Raw genomic sequence first — 21,961 nt, 5'->3', positions numbered from 1 at the left:
CCATGGGGAATAGCGGGCTCCGCAGGAGACAGGGCACATCTAAAAAAGCTTTTAGGTCACATGGTGCGTACTGGCTCCTCCCCCTATGACCCTCCTCCAAGCCTCAGTTAGGTACTGTGCCCGGACGAGCGTACACAATAAGGAAGGATCTTGAATCCCGGGTAAGACTCATACCAGCCACACCAATCACACCGTACAACTTGTGATCTGAACCCAGTTAACAGTATGATAACCAAACGAAGTAGCCTCTGAAAAGATGGCTCACAACAACAGTAATAACCCGATTTTGTAACAATAACTATGTACAAGCATTGCAGACAATCCGCACTTGGGATGGGCGCCCAGCATCCACTACGGACTATGAGAAATAGAATTATCGGTAAGTAAATTCTTATTTTCTCTAACGTCCTAGTGGATGCTGGGGACTCCGTCAGGACCATGGGGATTATACCAAAGCTCCCAAACGGGCGGGAGAGTGCGGATGACTCTGCAGCACCGAATGAGAAAACTCCAGGTCCTCTTTAGCCAGAGTATCAAATTTGTAAAATTTTACAAACGTGTTCTCCCCTGACCACGTAGCTGCTCGGCAAAGTTGTAATGCCGAGACCCCTCGGGCAGCCGCCCAAGATGAGCCCACCTTCCTTGTGGAGTGGGCCTTTACAGATTTAGGCTGTGGCACGCCTGCCACAGAATGTGCAAGTTGGATTGTGCTACAGATCCAACGTGCAATTGTCTGTTTAGACGCAGGAGCACCCATCTTGTTGGGTGCATACAATGTAAACAACGAGTCAGTTTTTCTGACTCCAGCTGTCCTTGAAATATATATTTTTAATGCTCTGACAACGTCCAGTAACTTGGAGTCCTCCAAGTCGCTAGTAGCCGCAGGCACCACAATAGGCTGGTTTAAGTGAAATGCCGAAACCACCTTAGGGAGAAATTGAGGACGTGTCCTCAATTCTGCCCTGTCCGAATGGAATATCAGATATGGGCTCTTGTATGACAAAGCTGCCAACTCTGAAACTCTCCTGGCAGAAGCCAGGGCCAACAGCATGGTTACCTTCCATGTAAGGTATTTTAATTCTACCGATTTTAACGGCTCAAACCAATGAGATTTGAGAAAATTTAGAACCACGTTCAAATCCCACGGTGCCACTGGAGGCACTATTGGGGGTTGTATATGTAGTACATCTTTGACAAAAGTTTGTACTTCAGGCACTGACGCCAATTCCTTCTGGAAGAAAATTGATAAGGCCGAAATTTGAACTTTAATGGACCCCAATTTTAGGCCCATAGACAATCCTGCTTGCAGGAAATGTAAGAATCGACCCAATTGAAATTCTTCCGTTGGAGCCTTCTTGGCCTCACACCACGCAACATATTTTCGCCAAATGCGGTGATAATGTTGTACAGTCACTTCCTTTCTAGCCTTAATCAAGGTAGGAATAACTTCCTCTGGAATGCCCTTTTCTTTTAGAATCCGGCGTTCAACCGCCATGCCGTCAAACGCAGACGCGGTAAGTCTTGGAACATACAAGGTCCCTGCTGAAGCAGATCCCTTCTTAGAGGTAGAGGCCACGGATCCTCCGTGAGCATCTCTTGAAGTTCCGGATACCAAGTTCTTCTTGGCCAGTCCGGAGCCACCAGTATCGTTCTTACTCCTCTTTTCCGTATAATTCTCAGTACCTTTGGTATGAGAGGCAGAGGAGGGAACACATACACTGACTGGTACACCCACGGTGTTACCAGAGCGTCCACAGCTATTGCCTGAGGGTCTCTTGACCTTGCGCAATACCTGTCCAATTTTTTGTTGAGGCGAGACGCCATCATGTCCACCTTTGGTTTTTCCCAACGTTTCACAATCATGTGGAAAACTTCTGGATGAAGTCCCCACTCTCCCGGGTGAAGGTCGTGTCTGCTGAGGAAATCTGCTTCCCAGTTGTCCACTCCCGGGATGAACACTGCTGACAGTGCTATGACATGATTCTCCGCCCAGCGCAGAATCCTTGCAGCTTCTGCCATTGCACTCCTGCTTCTCGTGCCGCCTTGTCGGTTTACGTGGGCGACTGCCGTGATGTTGTCGGACTGGATCAACACCGGCTGACCCTGAAGCAGTGGTTTTGCCAGACTTAGAGCATTGTAGATCGCTCTTAGCTCCAGTATATTTATGTGAAGAGACGTCTCCAGGTTTGACCACACGCCCTGGAAGTTTCTTCCCTTTGTGACTGCTCCCCAACCTCGTAGGCTGGCATCCGTAGTCACCAGGACCCAGTCCTGTATGCCGAATCTGCGGCCCACTAACAGATGGGCAGTCTGCAACCACCACAGGAGAGACAACCTTGTTCTCGGTGACAGTGTTATCCGCTGATGCATGTGCAGATGCGATCCGGACCATTTGTCCAGCAGATCCCACTGAAATGTCCGTGCATGGAATCTGCCGAATGGAATCGCTTCGTACGAAGCCACCATCTTTCCCAGGACTCTTGTGCATTGATGTACTGACACAGTTCCTGGTTTTAGGAGGTTCCTGACAAGTTCGGATAACTCCCTTGCTTTCTCTTCCGGGAGAAATACCTTTTTCTGAACCGTGTCCAGAATCATACCCAGGAACAGCAGATGCGTTGTCGGGGTCAATTGAGATTTTGGAAGATTTAGAATCCACCCGTGTTGCTGAAGCACTACTTGTGTTAGCGCCACACCGACTTCCAGCTGTTCTCTGGACTTTGCCCTTATCAGGAGATCGTCCAAGTAAGGGATAATTAATACGCCTTTTCTTCGTAGAAGAACCATCATTTCGGTCATTACCTTGGTAAAGACCCGAGGGGCCGTGGACAAACCAAACGGCAGCGTTTGAAACTGATAATGACAGTCTTGTATCACGAACCTGAGATACCCTTGGTGTGAGGGGTAAATCGGGACATGTAGATAAGCATCTTTTATGTCCAAGGACACCATGAAGTCTCCTTCTTCCAGATTCGCTATCACTGCCCTGAGTGACTCCATCTTGAACTTGAATTTCTGTATGTACAGGTTCAAGGATTTCAGATTTAGAATAGGCCTTACCGAACCGTCCGGTTTCGGTACCACAAATAGAGTGGAATAATACCCCTTTTCCTGTTGTAGGAGGGGTACCTTGACTATCACCTGCTGAGAATACAGCTTGTGAATGGCTTCCAAAACCGATGTCCTTTCTGAGGGAGACGTTGGTAAAGCAGACTTTAGGAACCGGCGAGGGGGAAACCTTTCGAACTCCAGCATGTAACCCTGAGATATTATCTGCAGGACCCACGGGTCCACTTGTGAGTGAGCCCATTGATTGCTGAAAATCTTGAGTCGACCCCCCACCGTTCCTGGGTCCGCTTGTAAAGCCCCAGCGTCATGCTGATGGCTTTGTAGAAGCCGGGGCGGGCTTCTGTTCCTGGGCAGGGGCTGCGTGCTGCCCTTTCTTACCCTTTCCTCTGCCTCTCGGCAGATAAGACTGTCCTTTTGGTCGCTTTTTATAGGAGCGAAAGGACTGCGGCTGAAAAGACGGTGTCTTTTTCTGTTGTGAAGGGGTCTGAGGTAAAAAGGTGGATTTGCCGGCAGTTGCCGTGGTCACCAGGTCCGAAAGACCGACCCCAAACAATTCCTCTCCTTTATATGGCAATACTTCCATATGCCTCTTGGAATCCGCATCACCTGACCACTGTCGCGTCCATAAACTTCTTCTGGCAGATATGGACATCGCGCTTACTCTTGATGCTAGAGTACAAACATCCCTCTGAGCATCTCGCATATAAAGAAAAGCATCCTTTAATTGCTCTAGAGTCAATAAAATACTGTCCCTATCCAGGGTCTCAATATTTTCAGTCAGAGAATCCAACCACACTACCCCAGCACTGCACATCCAGGCTGAGGCTATTGCCGGTCGCAGTATAACACCAGTATGTGTGTATATACTCTTCAGTGTAGTTTCCAGCCTCCTATCTGCTGGATCCTTGAGGGCGGCCGTATCAGGAGACGGCAACGCCACTTGCTTTGATAAACGTGTGAGCGCCTTATCCACCTTAGGGGGTGTTTCCCAGCGCGCCCTAACCTCTGGCGGGAAAGGGTATAATGCCAATAACTTCTTTGAAATTAGCAATTTTCTATCGGGGGTAACCCACGCTTCATCACACACATCATTCAATTCCTCTGATTCTGGGAAAAATACAGGTAGTTTTTTCACCCCCCACATAATACCCCTTTTTGAGGTACCAGCAGTATCAGAGATCTGCAACGCCTCCTTCATTGCCGTGATCATATAACGTGTGGCCCTATTGGAAAATACGTTTGTTTCTTCACCGTCGACACTAGATTCATCTGTGTCGGTACCCGTGTCGACTGACTGAGGTAAAGGACGTTTTACAGCCCCTGACGGTGTCTGAGACGCCTGAACCGGTACTAACTGGTTTGCCGGGCGTCTTATTTCGTCAACTGACTTTTGTAGTGTGCTGACATTATCACGTAATTCCATAACTAAAGCCATCCATTCCGGTGTCGACTCCCTAGGGGGTGACATTACCATCATCGGCAATTGCTCTGCCTCCACACCAACATCGTCCTCATACATGTCGACACACACGTACCGACACACAGCAGCCACACAGGGAATGCTCTAATCGAAGACAGGACCCCTTAGCCCTTTGGGGAGACAGAGGGAGAGTTTGCCAGCACACACCAAAAGCGCTATAAATGTATATAAACAACCCTAGAAGGTGTTGTTTACTATATATGCGCTCTTAATATATAAATATCGCCAATTTATGCCCCCCTTCTCTTTGTTACCCTGTTTCTGTAGTGCAGTGCAGGGGAGAGTCCTGGGAGCCTTCCTCACCAGCGGAGCTGAGCAGGAAAATGGCGCTGAGTGCTGAGGAGAATAAGCTCCGCCCCTTTTTCGGCGGGATTTTTCTCCCGGTTTTTAAGAAACTGGCCTGGGTCAAAATACATACATATAGCCTTAATGGGTATATGTGATGTATTTATTTTGCCACTAAAGGTAATTATATTGCTGCCCAGGGCGCCCCCAGCAGCGCCCTGCACCCTCCGTGACTGAGTCAGTGAGCCGTGTGACAACAATGGCGCACAGCTGCAGTGCTGTGCGCTACCTTCATGAAGACTGTGGAGTCTTCTGCCGCCTGTTTTCCGGACCTCCGTTCTGCCTTCTCTTCAGCGTCTGTAACGGGGATCGGCGGTGCGGCTCCGGGACGAACCCCAGGCTGACCTGTGTTCCGACTCCCTCTGGAGCTAAGTGTCCAGTAGCCTAAGACTCCAATCCATCCTGCACGCAGGTGAGTTGGAAATCTCTCCCCTAAGTCCCTCGATGCAGTGATCCTGTTGCCAGCAGGAATCACTGAGATTGAAACCTAAAAAAAAACTTTTCTAAACAGCTCTTTAAGAGAGCCACCTAGATTGCACCCTCTCGGACGGGCACAAAAACCTAACTGAGGCTTGGAGGAGGGTCATAGGGGGAGGAGCCAGTACGCACCATGTGACCTAAAAGCTTTTTTAGATGTGCCCTGTCTCCTGCGGAGCCCGCTATTCCCCATGGTCCTGACGGAGTCCCCAGCATCCACTAGGACGTTAGAGAAATAAAGTTTATGGTGTAAGCTATTGTCGTCGGTATTTGGCTATATTCAATTATAATAATATTCTCACCTAATATAGTAACATAGTATCTAAGGTTGAAAAAAAGACAATTGTCCATCAAGTTCAACCTATTTGTTGTCTCCTATGCAGGATTATTTTGGTCTAAATTTTGTCTGATGCGGATGTCAGCCGTTGTGTTTTATTCCTCTTTTCATAGTAACTATAGTGCGTGACTACGCCCCATAACCCTGGATATTCTTATCCATTAGGAATTTATCTAACCCATTCTTAAAGCTGTTGACTGAGTCCGCCATTACAACTCCCTCAGGCAGGGAATTCCAAACACGTATTGTCATTACTGTGAAAAAACTTTTACGCCGTATTGTGCGGAATCTCCTCTCCTCTAACCTAAGCGAGTGTCCACGTGTCCTCTGTGCTGATCTTACCAAAAACAGGTCCCGTGCAAGCTCTGCATATTGTCCCCTTATATATTTGCAGATGTTGATCATGTCCCCTCTTAGTCTCCTCTTTTCCAGTGTAAACATGCCTAGCCTTGCAAGCCTTTCCTCGTATTCCAGAGTCTCCATGCCCTTAATTAGTTTGGTCGCCAGCCTCTGAACCTTTTCTAGCACCAGAATATCCTTTTTGTAGTATGGTGACCAAAATTGCACACAGTATTCAAGATGTGGCTTCACATCTTGAATACTATGTGATTTATATAATGGGAGTATAATAATCTCGTCCCTTGCATCAATTCCCCGTTTTTTGTGCATGCTAATATCTAATTAGCCTTCTTTGCTGCAATGCTACTTTGGGTACTGCTGCTTAGTTTGCTATCTATGTGAACACCTCTTCCTTTTCCAGTACAGAATCCCCTGTTACCCCATTTAGTACGTAGGTGTAATTTTTGTTCTTGCTACCACAGTGCATTACCTTACACTTGTTTGTATTGAAAGTGCATTCTCCATTTGGTTGCCCATGCTTCTAATTTAACTAAGTCGTTCTGTAGAGACTCGGCATACCCCTCCGTATTTATAACTTTACACAATTTGGTATCATCTGACACCATACTCTCTAGACCAGAGGTTCTCAAACTCGGTCCTCTGGGGGCCCACACAGTGCATGTTTTGCAGGTAACCCAGCAGGTGCACAGGTGTATTAATTACTCACTGACACATTTTAAAAGGTCCACAGGTGGGGCTAATTATTTCACTTGCGATTCTGTGAGGAGACCTGCAAAACATGCACTGTGTGTGCCCCTGAGGACCGAGTTTGAGAACCTCTGCTCTAGTGGGTAGATAATCATTTAATAAATGGAATTGTCCATTATAGACAATCAAAGTTCACTGAAATATATCACGATACTTTACCCACTAGAAAGTTAAACGCAATGTCAAGTATCAATAACTGTATCACTAACAGGGCATGTTGGAGAATACACTCAGACACCACTACTATTGCTCTCTGTGCAGTATTATCTGCAATCCGCACCAACAAGCCCCAGTACAGGCAAAAAGTATTTGGACAGCCACAGATTGTGAAAGTTGAACCTCTGCTCTAGACCTTCTGTTAGGTCATTAATGAAAATGTTGAACACTAGTGGTCCTAGTATAGACCCTTGTGGCACACCACTTACCACTTGAGTCCAATTTGAAAATGATCCATTAACCACAACGCGCTGTTCCCTATTATCTAACCAATTTTTGACTCAAGTGCATATTGTGCTCCCTAGCCCTATTTCTTGAAGCTTATAGACAAGTTGCATGTGTGGTACAGTGTCGAAAGCTTTGGCAAAGTCTAAAAAGATTACATCCACCTCCTTACCCTGATCAAGGTTCGCACTTACTGTTTCATAAAAGCCAAGTAATTTGGTTTGACATGATCTGTCCTTCACAAATCCATGTTGATTCCTTTTAATGACCTTATTGACTTCAAGGAACTTCTGAATACTATCCCTTAGAATACTTTCCCCACTATGGATGTAAGACTAACTGGTCTATAATTACCCGGTTCAGCTTTACTTCCCTTTTTGAATATTGGCACTACTTTCGCTATATGCCAGTCTTTGGGAACCATACCTGATATTACGGAATCCTTAAAGATCAAAAATAGCGGTCTTGCAAGTTTAGAGTGAAGCTCCATTAGAACCCTTGGGTAAATTCCATCAGGACCCGGTGACTTATTAATCTTTAAATTTTTTAATCGGTCACAGACTACCTCCTCACTTAAATAAGCACTTATCAGTGGGACATTATCATTATTGAGATTGTGTGTTAGTCCCTGAATTCGGTCCTCTCTTGTATATAAAGCTGTATTCTATGTATAGAGCACAAGTCGCCTCTCTACTTGCCTCAATCTGAAACCGCAGCGAATCACATCAAACAGACGGAGGTTCAGAACACTGTCTATTTGTTATTCTTTACATCTCTGCAGTTATTTATACATACTGTAGAGCACACATTCTGAAGTCTTTACAGAGAATATCTCAGTCATTCACATTAGTCCCTGCCCTAGTGGAGCTTACAATCTATATTATCTACCACATACTGTAGATACACATATACACTAAGGTCCATGTATTTCTCAGCAACCAAAAAAATGTTTTTGAAGTGTGGGAGCAAACACACAGAGTACGTACACACTCCACACAGATCGGCCATGACCTGGAATTGAGCTCATGACTTCAGGGCTGAGGCAGTAATACTAACAACTATTCCAACCATGATGCCTTTTATGGATATCTGAGTTACACCAGCTTTCCTTGATAATAAAGTGTTCCAAAAAATTTAAAGTGGCTAAATCTATAGTTCTAGAAGGATGCTTAGGCTTTTATAGTCCCCTGAAAGGTAATACTAACTGCTGTGGGTTATCACTTTCTGATGTGGGGACTTGAAAGGACTAAGGGGTCTAGTCATGAAGCAGTGACAAGAGCAGATAAGTGAGCCTGTGGAGAAGTTGCCCATGGCAACCAATCAGCTGCTTCGTACAATTGTATAGTATGCAAATTATAAATGCTACTTCAATGCTGACTGGTTGCCATGGGCAACTTCTCCACTGGCTCACTTCTCCACACTTTTTAATGCTTCACGAGTAGACCCCAGAATCCGGAACGTAGGCCAGTTGGACAGAGAAGGTGACCTAGAAGCCATTGTGCACAGAATCTACAATTTCAGAGATTGCTGGATAGTTGATATTGGTTCCACTGATTTTTCCTAACTGGGAAAATACATCAACTGGTCTCTTGGTGGCCTTGATTAGATTACCATAATTAAACATTTTTGACAGGCAACACCTATCCAGCTTGCACGTTTTAGTGGACACATAAAAATCAGAAGGCATGGAGAGAGCTAAAGCAGAATGAGACTTTATATGCATGGTAAAGATGTTCAATATTACCATACAGTGTGTTCTCACCCCCTGCTTGCACCTACATAACACCTAAAAGGGGCGGAGGTTAGCTCTGCATTTGAGTTATGGTTTATGCAAAACAAACACGCAATAGGCCTTGATTAGTATGTAAAGCTCGTAGTTTAAGAACAAACAAGAAAAAACAAAAAACTCCTTTATTACCCTTTAACCATTCATTATATCACATTTATGATTCACTAGTGAACTGATGACCTGTGCTCCCATGAAGGCTGGTTCAGCTCACGAAACAGTTGCCTTTTTCACACAGCTGGGAATCTGATCTGAATCACATAAGGAGACAATCTTACCCTGAAGAAGCTCACAGACTGGTGAGTGAAACGCGTTGAAGATTGGACCAGAGCATTACACATGAGCCAACCGCCATAGACTCTGAAGCGTCAGCCACAAATAGAAGAGATTAGAGCCGGTCAATAAAGCTACCTTACCCTTAGCAATAAAGGGATCATCTCTGATATAGCCATATTCTTGGGTCACTTAGGAGCCTGTAAGTACATTTGGGTCATAAGTGCATAAAATTACAGACTGAGGTCATTGGCTTGAGAGTCTACCACATCCAGTAAGCAAGGCATGCTAGGACATATAGCTCAACGACTGATGGAGTGCCAGTGATTTCTCTGCATATTTTATAATCCCGAAAGCAAAAGTAACAAAATAAGCAACAGGGGCTCTAGCAGAGTTGGACAGAATCTGGATGCAAATTGTGATTACATCCAACTGTAAGTGAGCCCCATAACACCTAGCTCGTGTCATACAATTGCTCAGTGTGGGAGAAGAGAAAGAAGAGGATGCCATTCTGCAGAGTCTTCCCATACGCAGCACTGATCTGACTTGTTTGGCAGGGTGTGAGTCTGGAAGAAGTCGGCATTACATGAGAACAGTGTGCAGCCCATGGAGTGACATGCAGCAATTGTCTTTCTCAGAAAGTAAGAGGTACAAGTACAGGCTTGTACACCTCAGCCACCCGGCACATCCTGTGCACGGCTTCCCCTGCTGAGAAACCAGAGCCTTCCTTATCCCATGCTATCAGGTGACCAGGTTCACCCACAAATCACTTTCCTTTCATCTGAATGACATGTTCACACCAAGAGAGGCAGAACTTTCACTACAGACTGAATTGGCTTTATCTGCTTCTCGATACGCATGAATAAGATATTACCTGAGCAGATTACATGCCGTTTTGTAATACTGGTTTACACTGATCGCTTCATGATGTGCCAACAGGTTGCTCTGTAATAATCACCAATAAAAATAAACCATGCGCCAGTTCTTCTGTAATACACAGACCGGGATTTGTCTGCACTCATTCCATAAACCTCCTAACGACTGAGGATTGCCCTGTGTGTGCATCAGTGATGAAACACATATAAACCTTACTGAAATAAAGACTTGGCAGAGAATGTTAGCTATTTTATTTAAATGAACTATAACCATTTAATTGCTGTAAGAAGATAAGATATTGTATGGTAGTGTAGTCAGAACGGCAATAATCAGCCCAAACCTAAAATACTATAACCACCTAAATATTCTACTATACCAATATACAACAAAAGGAACCCACTCACCTTCTAACTTGGCTACCCACGCAAAAGCCCCTAAATTCAGTAGGGGCACCCTCCACAATCAAATATACACAATCGGCACTGGTGGACAACTTGGGCATGCTGCCAATCGCACTGGTGCCTGGTTTACACGATGGTCAGACATGTGATAGTGGTTAGCTCCACCAATTCATTAAAGAGACCGCAGGCTCATCAGACCCACAAACACAGGCTGATGCAGGGATCGGAGCAGAGCGCAGCGCATATATAAGGAGCGAAACTACCTGATCAGTCAGGCGCCCTCCTGACCGACTAGCTCCAGACTCCTTTCTCTAACACTGGCTGATTGGTCCGTGTAAAACAAGAGACCCAGAGATATTTTATTGTCGAGATGAGCAGTTCCCGAAACGACTCTTCTACCTTCATGCACCCCGCACAGATGGTTTGTTCTGGCTCCGCAGGGGCCTGTCAGTGTTAGAGGAGCAGAACTGCAGACCCAGCGTAGCAGGAAGGGGATCTGCAGACAGCCATCAGATAAGTGTGTGTTTATGAGCTGGGGGCAGAGGAAGGTAACACAAGAGGCATGAGGTGGGTACAGGAGGTACTGGGATAAAAGCATAGGGCCTAATTCAGACCCGATCGCTACATCTACATCTGATCTACATGTAGGTATATCGTTAATCCAGTACATTCTTGTAAGCGTGTTACTGACTGATGATCAATAGAACATATACCAGGCCTATCTAAAAAGACAACAGAAATCACATCTAGAACGATCCCGGTAACACTACATGAAGACGAGCAGAACAATATGACAGGCACTTTATACACAATGGTGTTTTTCTGTTTTAGGAACACTTATTGCACAGGTCCTGGCTTGTTTAATTCCAAAGAAACCTTCTCCCAAAATATAACATATACAGACCTGCTGTCTATTCACTTTTGGAAAAACTCATTCATTAGGAATCCATCACATTCTAACAACGGGAGTGTTTGTCTTACCTGCAGCAATCACGATGTGGGAGCAGGGCAGGAGAACAGCTTCCGAGCATGTCCACGGTGCCGACACAGTGTCTCCCCAGCCCACCTGTTACACAGGGAGCAGGGGGGGATCATAATGACTGAGGGCTGTCAGAGGGATGGCAGACCCTTCTGTACATACAGTAGTGCCTGGTATGCGATACGGATGTGTAATGATCAGAACAATTGGGGACAGTTACACAGTGGCCGTCTGTTACCCCAAATATTACTATTGGTCCCACCACATATTGCTTAGATCCAAGCTGGAAATCTGACATTTTGGCCAGTATCTACCTAGTCACTCACTCCGGAGTCTGTGCCGACCACCGGGATAAAAAATAAAGAGAGAGAAGGTGAAAGAACCATATTATCATGACCCTCGCTGTAAGACCCTGCCCTGCTCGCTCACATGCTGCCGCACTGCAAAATAAAACAAATACAAACCTTACAATCTCGGGTCATTTCTACGGCTGTGGTATATTTTGGCGGCATTCAATGCAGGACTGTCGACATGGACCACATCGACATCATGTCGACCTATATGAAATGTTCCTGGTGGTCTAATCTGGTATGGTGGGTCTGGCAGCTCCAGCGGTTACTCAATGAGGACTTCCCACTGATCCTGCTCCCCTTTGTGCTTAACCCTAACCTCTGCTGCCACAGCCTAACTTTCTGCTGCCACAGCCTAACCCAATACACTTCTGCCGCAGCCTAACCCTAGCCCTCCTCTGCCGTAGCCTAACCCTAGCCCTCCTCTGCCGTACCCTAACCCTAGCCCTGCCGTATCCTAACCCTAGCCCTCCTCTGCCGTAACCTAACCCTAGTCCTGCTCTGCCGTAGCATAACCCTAGCCCTGCCGTAGCCTAACCATAGCCCTGCTCTGCCGTAACCTAACCCTTGCCCTCCTCTGTCGTACCCTAACCCTAGCCCTCCTCTGCCGTAGCCTAACCCTAGCCCTGCTCTGCCGTAGCATAACCCTAGCCCTGCCGTAGCCTAACCCTAGCCCTCCTCTGTCGTAGCCTATCCCTAGCCCCAATGTGCCGTAGCCTAACCCTAGCCCTCCTCTGCCGTAGCCTAACCCTAGCCCTCCTCTGCCGTAGCCTAACCCTAGCCCTCCTCTGCCGTAGCCTAACCCTAGCCCTCCTCTGCCGTAGCCTAACCCTAGCCCTGCTCTGCCGTAGCCTAACCCTAGCCCTCCTCTGCCGTAGCCTAACCCTAGCATTCCTCTGCCGTAGCCTAACCCTAGCCCTCCTCTGACGTAGCCTAACCCTAGCCCTCCTCTGACGTAGCATAACCCTAGCCCTGCCGTATCCTAACCCTAGCCCTCCTCTGCCGTAGCCTAACCCTAGCCCTCCTCTGCCGTAGCCTAACCCTAGCCCTCCTCTGCCGTACCCTAACCCTAGCCCTGCAGTATCCTAACCCTAGCCCTCCTCTGCCGTAACCTAACCCTAGTCCTGCTCTGCCGTAGCATAACCCTAGCCCTGCCGTAGCCTAACCATAGCCCTGCTCTGCCGTAGCCTAACCCTTGCCCTCCTCTGTCGTACCCTAACCCTAGCCCTCCTCTGCCGTAGCCTAACCCTAGCCCTGCTCTGCCGTAGCATAACCCTAGCCCTGCCGTAGCCTAACCCTAGCCCTCCTCTGTCGTAGCCTAACCCTAGCCCCAATGTGCCGTAGCCTAACCCTAGCCCTCCTCTGCCGTAGCCTAACCCTAGCCCTCCTCTGCCGTAGCCTAACCCTAACCCTAGCCCTGCCGTATCCTAACCCTAGCCCTCCTCTGCCGTAACCTAACCCTAGTCCTGCTCTGCCGTAGCATAACCCTAGCCCTGCCGTAGCCTAACCATAGCCCTGCTCTGCCGTAGCCTAACCCTTGCCCTCCTCTGTCGTACCCTAACCCTAGCCCTCCACTGCCGTAGCCTAACCCTAGCCCTGCTCTGCCGTAGCATAACCCTAGCCCTCCCGTAGCCTAACCCTAGCCCTCCTCTGTCGTAGCCTAACCCTAGCCCCAATGTGCCGTAGCCTAACCCTAGCCCTCCTCTGCCGTAGCCTAACCCTAGCCCTCCTCTGCCGTAGCCTAACCCTAGCCCTCCTCTGCCGTAGCCTAACCCTAGCCCTCCTCTGCCGTAGCCTAACCCTAGCCCTGCTCTGCCGTAGCCTAACCCTAGCCCTCCTCTGCCGTAGCCTAACCCTAGCATTCCTCTGCCGTAGCCTAACCCTAGCCCTCCTCTGACGTAGCCTAACCCTAGCCCTCCTCTGCCGTAGCCTAACCCTAGCCCTCCTCTGCCATAGCCTAACCCTAGCCCTCCTCTGCCGCAGTTTAACATATTTCATCTCTCTGTGGCCCTTGGTAACTTATTATACTGTTTGCAAAAACAAAGTTCTAAAGGTAAAATAAATAATATATATTACCAAGATTTCCTGACTTATAGTAAGTGATCTAAAGAAAACAAGTGCCACCAGCCAATTGTACGGTGTGTGTGCGAGTATTATATCTGCGTGAAAGCGGTGATACAACCCCATAAACCGCTCATAACAGCGCCACCTTGTGATAACATATTTACATGGACAGTGGACAAGCTAAATGCATGTTGAACATATGACAGAAACTCGGTGACTTTACCAAATAAGTAATTTGCCTTTTACAGCTCTTTCAGCAGTTTGCAGCTGAGAGCAGAACAAGCCATTGTGCTGGGTTTTAGATTGTTCCTAATTCCATAATTGTATTCTGAAGCACAGCAAGTGCAGGAAATGAATAGATCAGCTCAGGCTTTTAATAACTGTTGATATACTCCAAGGCGTTATCCGACTAGCTTCCCTAACTGCGGAATTGGATCATCCGAGGCAATGGTCACCTAGCAACAAATAGATTGTTCTGCTTTCTCTGTAAAGGAGAAAATGTACTATTTTCTTGTTTGTCAGGACTGTGGGTATTTCAGTATCTCCCCAGCAACCTTCTTCCCTGCTCATTACACGGAACAGCTTATATGCTTGGCACTGCGATCCCAGCACCTGATAACCATGCACTAAGAGTACCTGACACTGGCCATGGTCTGTCTGAAAGGGAAAAATTGAAAGAAACAGATGGAGTAACTTGACATGAGTGGCTTTTCAAGGGTCACTCAGAGCGGGTCAGGGAGGAGGCTGGAGAGAGTAGCGGCATGGTGTGAAGTCTAATTAAATAGACAGTGAAAGGGGAAACAATGGGATATCCCCCAATATAGGGGGACATTTACTAAGCCGTGATAAGAGCGGAGAAGTGAGCCGTGGAGAAATACCCATGGCAACCAATCAGCACTGAAGTAACATCTGTAATTTGCATACTATAAAATTATACAGAGCTGCTGATTGGTTGATGGGGCAAATTCTCCACTGGCTCACTTCTCCGCTCTTATCACTGCTTAGTAAATGTCCTCCATAGACTCTAAAGTAAAACTAACTGGACTACCTGTCCTCCTTACCAAACTCTGCATCATTTAATAATAATAATTTTATTTATATAGCACTCTTTCTCCAACAGGACTCCAGGCGCTTTCGAATTTGTTTGGACCAAGCAGATCCTTGCAGTTTGGTCCTGCACACCGTCTCCAAAACGGAGTAATGCAAAGAACAGATTCATACTAACACACAGTAAAAAAAATATGCTGAAATATAAATATATTTGTATCTTTCCAATGTGTGTCAGCCCTAGAAATCTATCTTCCTTCTAGAAATGTAGCTTAGTAACCATTTAAATGGTAAATGCAGCCTATTTATAGCCATCACATTATTGCACAAATACTCTAAACGTAACTAAAAAAAAATAAGAATTTACTTACCGATAATTCTATTTCTCGTAGTCCGTAGTGGATGCTGGGAACTCCGTAAGGACCATGGGGAATAGCGGCTCCGCAGGAGACAGGGCACATCTAAAGAAAGCTTTAGGATCACCTGGTGTGCACTGGCTCCTCCCCCTATGACCCTCCTCCAAGCCTCAGTTAGGATACTGTGCCCGGACGAGCGTACACAATAAGGAAGGATTTTGAATCCCGGGTAAGACTCATACCAGCCACACCAATCACACTGTACAACTTGTGATCTGAACCCAGTTAACAGCATGATAATAGAGAAGCCTCTATAAAAGATGGCTCACTACAACAATAACCCGAATTTTTTGGTAACAATAATTATGTACCAGTATTGCAGACAATCCGCACTTGGGATGGGCGCCCAGCATCCACTACGGACTACGAGAAATAGAATTATCGGTAAGTAAATTCTTATTTTCTCTGACGTCCTAGTGGATGCTGGGAACTCCGTAAGGACCATGGGGATTATACCAAAGCTCCCAAACGGGCGGGAGAGTGCGGATGACTCTGCAGCACCGAATGAGAGAACTCCAGGTCCTCCTCAGCCAGGGTATCAAATTTGTAGAATTTTACAAACGTATTTGCTCCTGACCAAGTAACTGCTCGGCAAAGTTGTAAAGCCGAGACCCCTCGGGCAGCTGCCCAAGATGAGCCCACCTTCCTTGTGGAGTGGGCATTTTAAGATTTTTGGCTGTGGCAGGCCTGCCACAGAATGTGCAAGCTGAATTGTACTACAAATCCAACGAGCAATCGTCTGCTTAGAAGCAGGAGCACCCAGTTTGTTGGGTGCATACAGGATAAACAGCGAGTCAGATTTTCTGACTCCAGCCGTCCTGGAAACATATATTTACAGGGCCCTGACCACGTCAAGCAACTTGGAATCCTCCAAGTCCTTAGTAGCCGCAGGTACCACAATAGGTTGCTTCATGTGAAATGCAGAAACCACCTTAGGTAGAAATTGAGGACAAGTCCTCAATTCTGCCCTGTCAGAATGAAATATTAAATAAGGGCTTTTATATGATAAAGCCGCCAATTCTGACACACGCCTGGCTGAAGCCAGGGCTAACAGCATCGTCACCTTCCATGTGAGATATTTTAAGTCCACAGTGGTGAGTGGTTCAAACCAATGTGACTTTAGGAAACTCAACACAACATTGAGATCCCAAGGTGCCACTGGAGGCACAAAAGGAGGCTGTATATGCAGTACCCCTTTTACAAATGTCTGAACTTCAGGCACTGAAGCCAGTTCCTTTTGGAAGAAAATCGACAGGGCCGAAAATTGAACCTTAATGGACCCTAATTTTAGGCCCATAGACAGTCCTGTTTGCAGGAAATGGAGGAAACGACCCAGTTGAAATTTCTCTGTAGGGGCCTTCTTGGCCTCCCACCACGCAACATATTTTCGCCAAATGCGGTGATAATGTTTTGCGGTTACGTCCTTCCTGGCCTTGACCAGGGTAGGGATGACTTCATCTGGAATGCCTTTTTCCTTCAGGATCCGGCGTTCAACCACCAAGCCGTCAAACGCAGCCGCGGTAAGTCTTGGAACAAACAAGGCCCCTGCTGGAGCAGGTCCTTTCTTAGAGGTAGAGGCCACGGTTCGTCCGTGAGCATCTCTTGAAGTTCCGGATACCAAGTTCTTCTTGGCCAATCCGGAGCCACGAGTATCGTTCTTACTCCCCTTTGCCGTATAATTCTCAGTACTTTTGGTATGAGAGGCAGAGGAGGGAACACATACACTGACTGGAACACCCACGGTGTTACCAGAGCGTCCACAGCTATTGCCTGAGGGTCTCTTGACCTGGCGCAATACCTGTCCAGTTTTTTGTTGAGGCGGGACGCCATCATATCCACCTTTGGTTTTTCCCAACGGTTCACAATCATGTGGAAGACTTCTGGATGAAGTCCCCACTCTCCCGGGTGTAGATCGTGTCTGCTGAGGAAGTCTGCTTCCCAGTTGTCCACTCCCGGAATGAACACTGCTGACAGTGCTATCACATGATCTTCCGCCCAGCGAAGAATCCTTGCAGCTTCTGCCATTGCCCCCCTGCTTCCTGTGCCGCCCTGTCTGTTTACGTGGGCGACTGACGTGATGTTGTCCGATTGGATCAATACCGCCTGACCCTGAAGCAGGGGTTTCGCTTGACTTAGGGCATTGTAAATGGCCCTTAGTTCCAGAATGTTTATATGAAGAGATGTCTCCAGGCTTGACCATAAGCCCTGGAAATTCCTTCCCTGTGTGACTGCTCCCCAGCCTCGCAGGCTGGCATCCGTGGCCACCAGGACCCAGTCCCGAATGCCGAATCTGCGGCCCTCTAGAAGATGAGCACTCTGCAACCACCACAGGAGGGATACCCTTGTCCCCGGTGACAGGGTTATCCGCTGAAGCATCTGAAGATGCGACCCGGACCATTTGTCCAGTAGGTTCCACTGGAAAGTCTTGCGTGGAATCTGCCGAATGGGATTGCTTCGTAGGAAGCCACCATTTTTACCCAGAACCCTTGTGCATTGATGCACTGAGACTTGGTTCGGTTTTAGGAGGTTCCTGACTAGCTCGGATAACTCCCTGGCTTTCTCCTCCGGGAGAAACACCTTCTTTCTGGACTGTGTCCAGGATCATCCCTAGGAACAGAAGACAAGTCGTCGGAACCAGCTGCGATTTTGGAATATTGAGAATCCAATCGTGCTGCCGCAACACTACCTGAGATAGTGCTACACCGACTTCCAAGTGTTCCCTGGATCTTACCCTTATCAGGGAATCGTCCAAGTAAGGGATAACTAAAATTTCCTTCCTTCGAAGGGATATCATTTCGGCCATTACCTTGGTAAAGACCCGGGGTGCCGTGGACCATCCCTACGGCAGCGTCCGAACTGATAGTGACAGTTCTGTACCATAACCTGAAATACCCTTGGTGAGAAGGGTAAATTTTGACATGAAGGTAAGCATCCTTGATGTCCCGAGACATCATGTAGTCCCCTTCTTCCAGGTTTGCAATCACTGCTCTGAGTGACTCAATTTTGAATTTGAACCTCTGTATGCAAGTGTTCAAAGATTTTAGATTTTAGATTTTAAAATCGGTCTCACCGAGCCGTCTGGCTTCGGTACCACAATAGTGTGGAATAATACCCCGTTCCCTGTTGCAGGAGGGGTATCTTGATTATCACCTGCTGGGAATACAGCTTGTGAATGGTTTCCAAAACTGCCTTCCTGTCAGCGGGAGACGTCGGTAAAACAGACCTTTGGAAACGGCGAGGGGGATACGTCTCGAATTCCAATTTGTACCCCTGAAATATTACCTGAAGGATCCAGGGGTCTACTTGCGAGTGAGCCCACTGCGCACTGAAATTCATTGAGAACGGGACCCCACCGTGCCTGAACTTGTAAAGCCCTAGCGTCATACTGAGGGCTTGGCAGAGGCGGAAAAGAGTTTCTGTTCCTTGGAACTGGCTGATCTCTGCAGCCATTTTCCTCTCCCTCTGTCACGAGCAGAAAAGAGGAACCCTTTTGTCCGCTTGCCAACCAGGACTGCGCCTGATAATACGGCGTCTTATTTTGAGAGGCGACCTGGGGTACATCCCCTTTTTTGTTAAGGCAATACTTCCAAATGCCGTTTGGAATCCGCATCACCTGACCACTTTACTGGTATAATTGGACAACGCACTTATACTTGATGCCAGTCGGCAAATATTCCGCTGTGCATCATGCATATATAGAAATGCATCTTTTAATTGCTCTATAGGCAATAATATACTGTCCTTATCTAGGATATAAAATTTCCAGTCAGGGAATCCGACCACGCCAACCCAGCACTGCACATCCAGGCTGAGGCGATTGCTGGTCGCAGTATAACACCAGTATGTGTGTAAATACATTTTAGGATACCCTCCTGCTTTCTATCAGCAGGATCCCTAAGGGCGGCCATCTCCAGAGAGGGTAGAGCCCTTGTTCTTACAAGCGTGTGAGCGCCTTATCCCCCCTAGGGGGTGTTTCCCAACGCACCCTAACCTCTGGCGGGAAAAGGTATACTGCCAATAACTTTTTAGAAATTATCATTTGTTATCGGGGGGAAACCCACGCATCATCACACACCTCATTTTATTTCTCAGATTCAGGAAAACTACAGGAAGTTTTTCCTCACCAAACATAATACCCCTTTTTTTTTGGTGGTATTTATATTATCAGAAGAGTGTAAACTTTTTCCATTGCCTCAATCATGCAATGTGTGGCCCTATTGGAAATCACGGTTGTCTCTTCACCGTCGACACAGGAGTCAGTATCCGTGTCGGCGTCTGTATCTGAGGTAACGGGCGCTTTAGAGCCCCTGTATGAGACGTCTGGACATGCACAAGCTGAGTAGCCGGCTGTCTCATGTCAACCACTGTCTTTTATACAAAGCTGACACTGTCACGCAATTTCAACAGTACATCCACTCAGGTGTCGACCCCCCAGGGGGTGACAACACTATTACAGACACTCTACTCCGTCTCCTCATCATTTTTCTCCTCATACATGTCGACACAAACGTACCGACACACAGCACACACACAGGGAATGCTCTGATAGAGGACAGGACCCCACTAGCCCTTTGGGGAGACAGAGGGAGAGTTTGCCAGCACACACCAGAGCGCTATATATATACAGGGATAACCTTATATAAGTGTTTTTCCCTTTATAGCTGCTGTATTGTTTATACTGCGCCTAATTTGTGCCCCCCTCTCTTTTTTAACCCCTTTCTGTAGTGTAGTGACTGCAGGGGAGAGCCAGGGAGCTTCCCTCCAACTGAGCTGTGAGGGAAAATGGCGCCAGTGTGCTGAGGAGATAGGCTCCGCCCCTTTCTCGGCGTCCTTATCATCCGTTTTCTTGTATGTTTTGGCAGGGGTTAAATGCATCCATATAGCCCAGGAGTTATATGTGATGCATTTATTTTAGCCATAAAAGGTTTTCTATCGATTTATTGCGTCTCAGGGCGCTGCCCCCCCAGCGCCCTGCACCCTCAGTGACCGGAGTGTGAAGTGTGCTGAGAGCAATGGCGCACAGCTGCGGTGCTGTGCGCCTACCTTTATCTGAAGACAGGAAAGTCTTCTGCCGCCGATTTTTCCGGACCTCTTCGCTCTTCTGGCTCTGTAAGGGGGCCGGCGGCGCGGCTCCGGTGACCCATCCAGGCTGAACCTGTGATCGTCCCTCTGGAGCTAATGTCCAGTAGCCTAAGAAGCCCAATCCACTCTGCACGCAGGTGAGTTCGCTTCTTCTCCCCTTAGTCCCTCGATGCAGTGAGCCTGTTGCCAGCAGGTCTCACTGAAAATAATAAACCTAAACTAAAACTTTCACAAAGAGCTCAGGAGAGCCCCTAGTGTGCACCCTTCTCGTCGGGCACAGAAAATCTAACTGAGGCTTGGAGGAGGGTCATAGGGGGAGGAGCCAGTGCACACCAGGTGATCCTAAAGCTTTCTTTAGATGTGCCCTGTCTCCTGCGGAGCCGCTATTCCCCATGGTCCTTACGGAGTTCCCAGCATCCACTAGGACGTCAGAGAAATAAAGATTTTACTTACCGGTAAATCTATTTCTCGTAGTCCGTAGTGGATGCTGGGGACTCCGTAAGGACAATGGGGAATAGACGGGCTCCGCAGGAGACTGGGCACTTTAAGAAAGAATTTGGATACTGGTGTGCTCTGGCTCCTCCCTCTATGTCCCTCCTCCAGACCTCAGTTAGAGAAACTGTGCCCGGAAGAGCTGACAGTACAAGGAAAGGATTTTGGAATCCAGGGCAAGACTCATACCAGTCACACCAATCACACCGTATAACTTGTGATAAACTTACCCAGATAACAGTATGAACAACAACGGAGCATCAGATCAACCCTGATGCAACCACAACATTACCCTTATTTAAGCAATAACTATATACAAGTATTGCAGAAGAAGTCCGCACTTGGGACGGGCACCCAGCATCCACTACGGACTACGAGAAATAGATTTACCGGTAAGTAAAATCTTATTTTCTCTAACGTCCTAGTGGATGCTGGGGACTCCGTAAGGACCATGGGGATTATACCAAAGCTCCCAAACGGGCAGGAGAGTGCGGATGACTCTGCAGCACCGAATGAGCAAACACAAGGTCCTCCTCAGCCAGGGTATCAAACTTGTAAAACTTTGCAAAAGTGTTTGAACCTGACCAAGTAGCTGCTCGGCAAAGCTGTAATGCCGAGACCCCTCGGGCAGCCGCCCAAGAAGAGCCCACCTTCCTTGTGGAGTGGGCTTTTACTGATTTTGGAAGCGGCAATCCAGCCGCAGAATGAGCCTGCTGAATCGTGTTACAGATCCAGCGAGCAATAGTTTGCTTTGAAGCAGGAGCACCCAGCTTGTTGGATGCATACAGGATAAACAGCAACTCAGTTTTCCTGACTCTAGCCGTTCTGGCTACATAAACCTTCAAAGCCCTGACCACATCCAGCAACTCGGAATCCTCCAAGTCACGAGTAGCCACAGGCACCACAATAGGTTGGTTCATATGAAAAGATGACACCACT

The 21,961-nt window shown here is 47.4% G+C and overlaps 1 protein-coding gene across 10 annotated transcripts in view; it reads right to left on the bottom strand.

The window, feature by feature from the left end:
* TIAM1 (TIAM Rac1 associated GEF 1) overlaps positions 1 to 21,961 on the bottom strand; it is a 482,294-nt gene that overhangs the window by 212,727 nt on the left and 247,606 nt on the right. The gene's annotated exons all lie outside the window — the stretch shown is intronic.

The sequence above is a fragment of the Pseudophryne corroboree genome, chromosome 2 (assembly GCF_028390025.1).
Source record: "Pseudophryne corroboree isolate aPseCor3 chromosome 2, aPseCor3.hap2, whole genome shotgun sequence".
Taxonomy (NCBI): domain Eukaryota; kingdom Metazoa; phylum Chordata; class Amphibia; order Anura; family Myobatrachidae; genus Pseudophryne; species Pseudophryne corroboree.
Note: the sequence above shows the minus strand (reverse complement) of the source record. Positions and strands in the feature narration are given on the sequence as shown.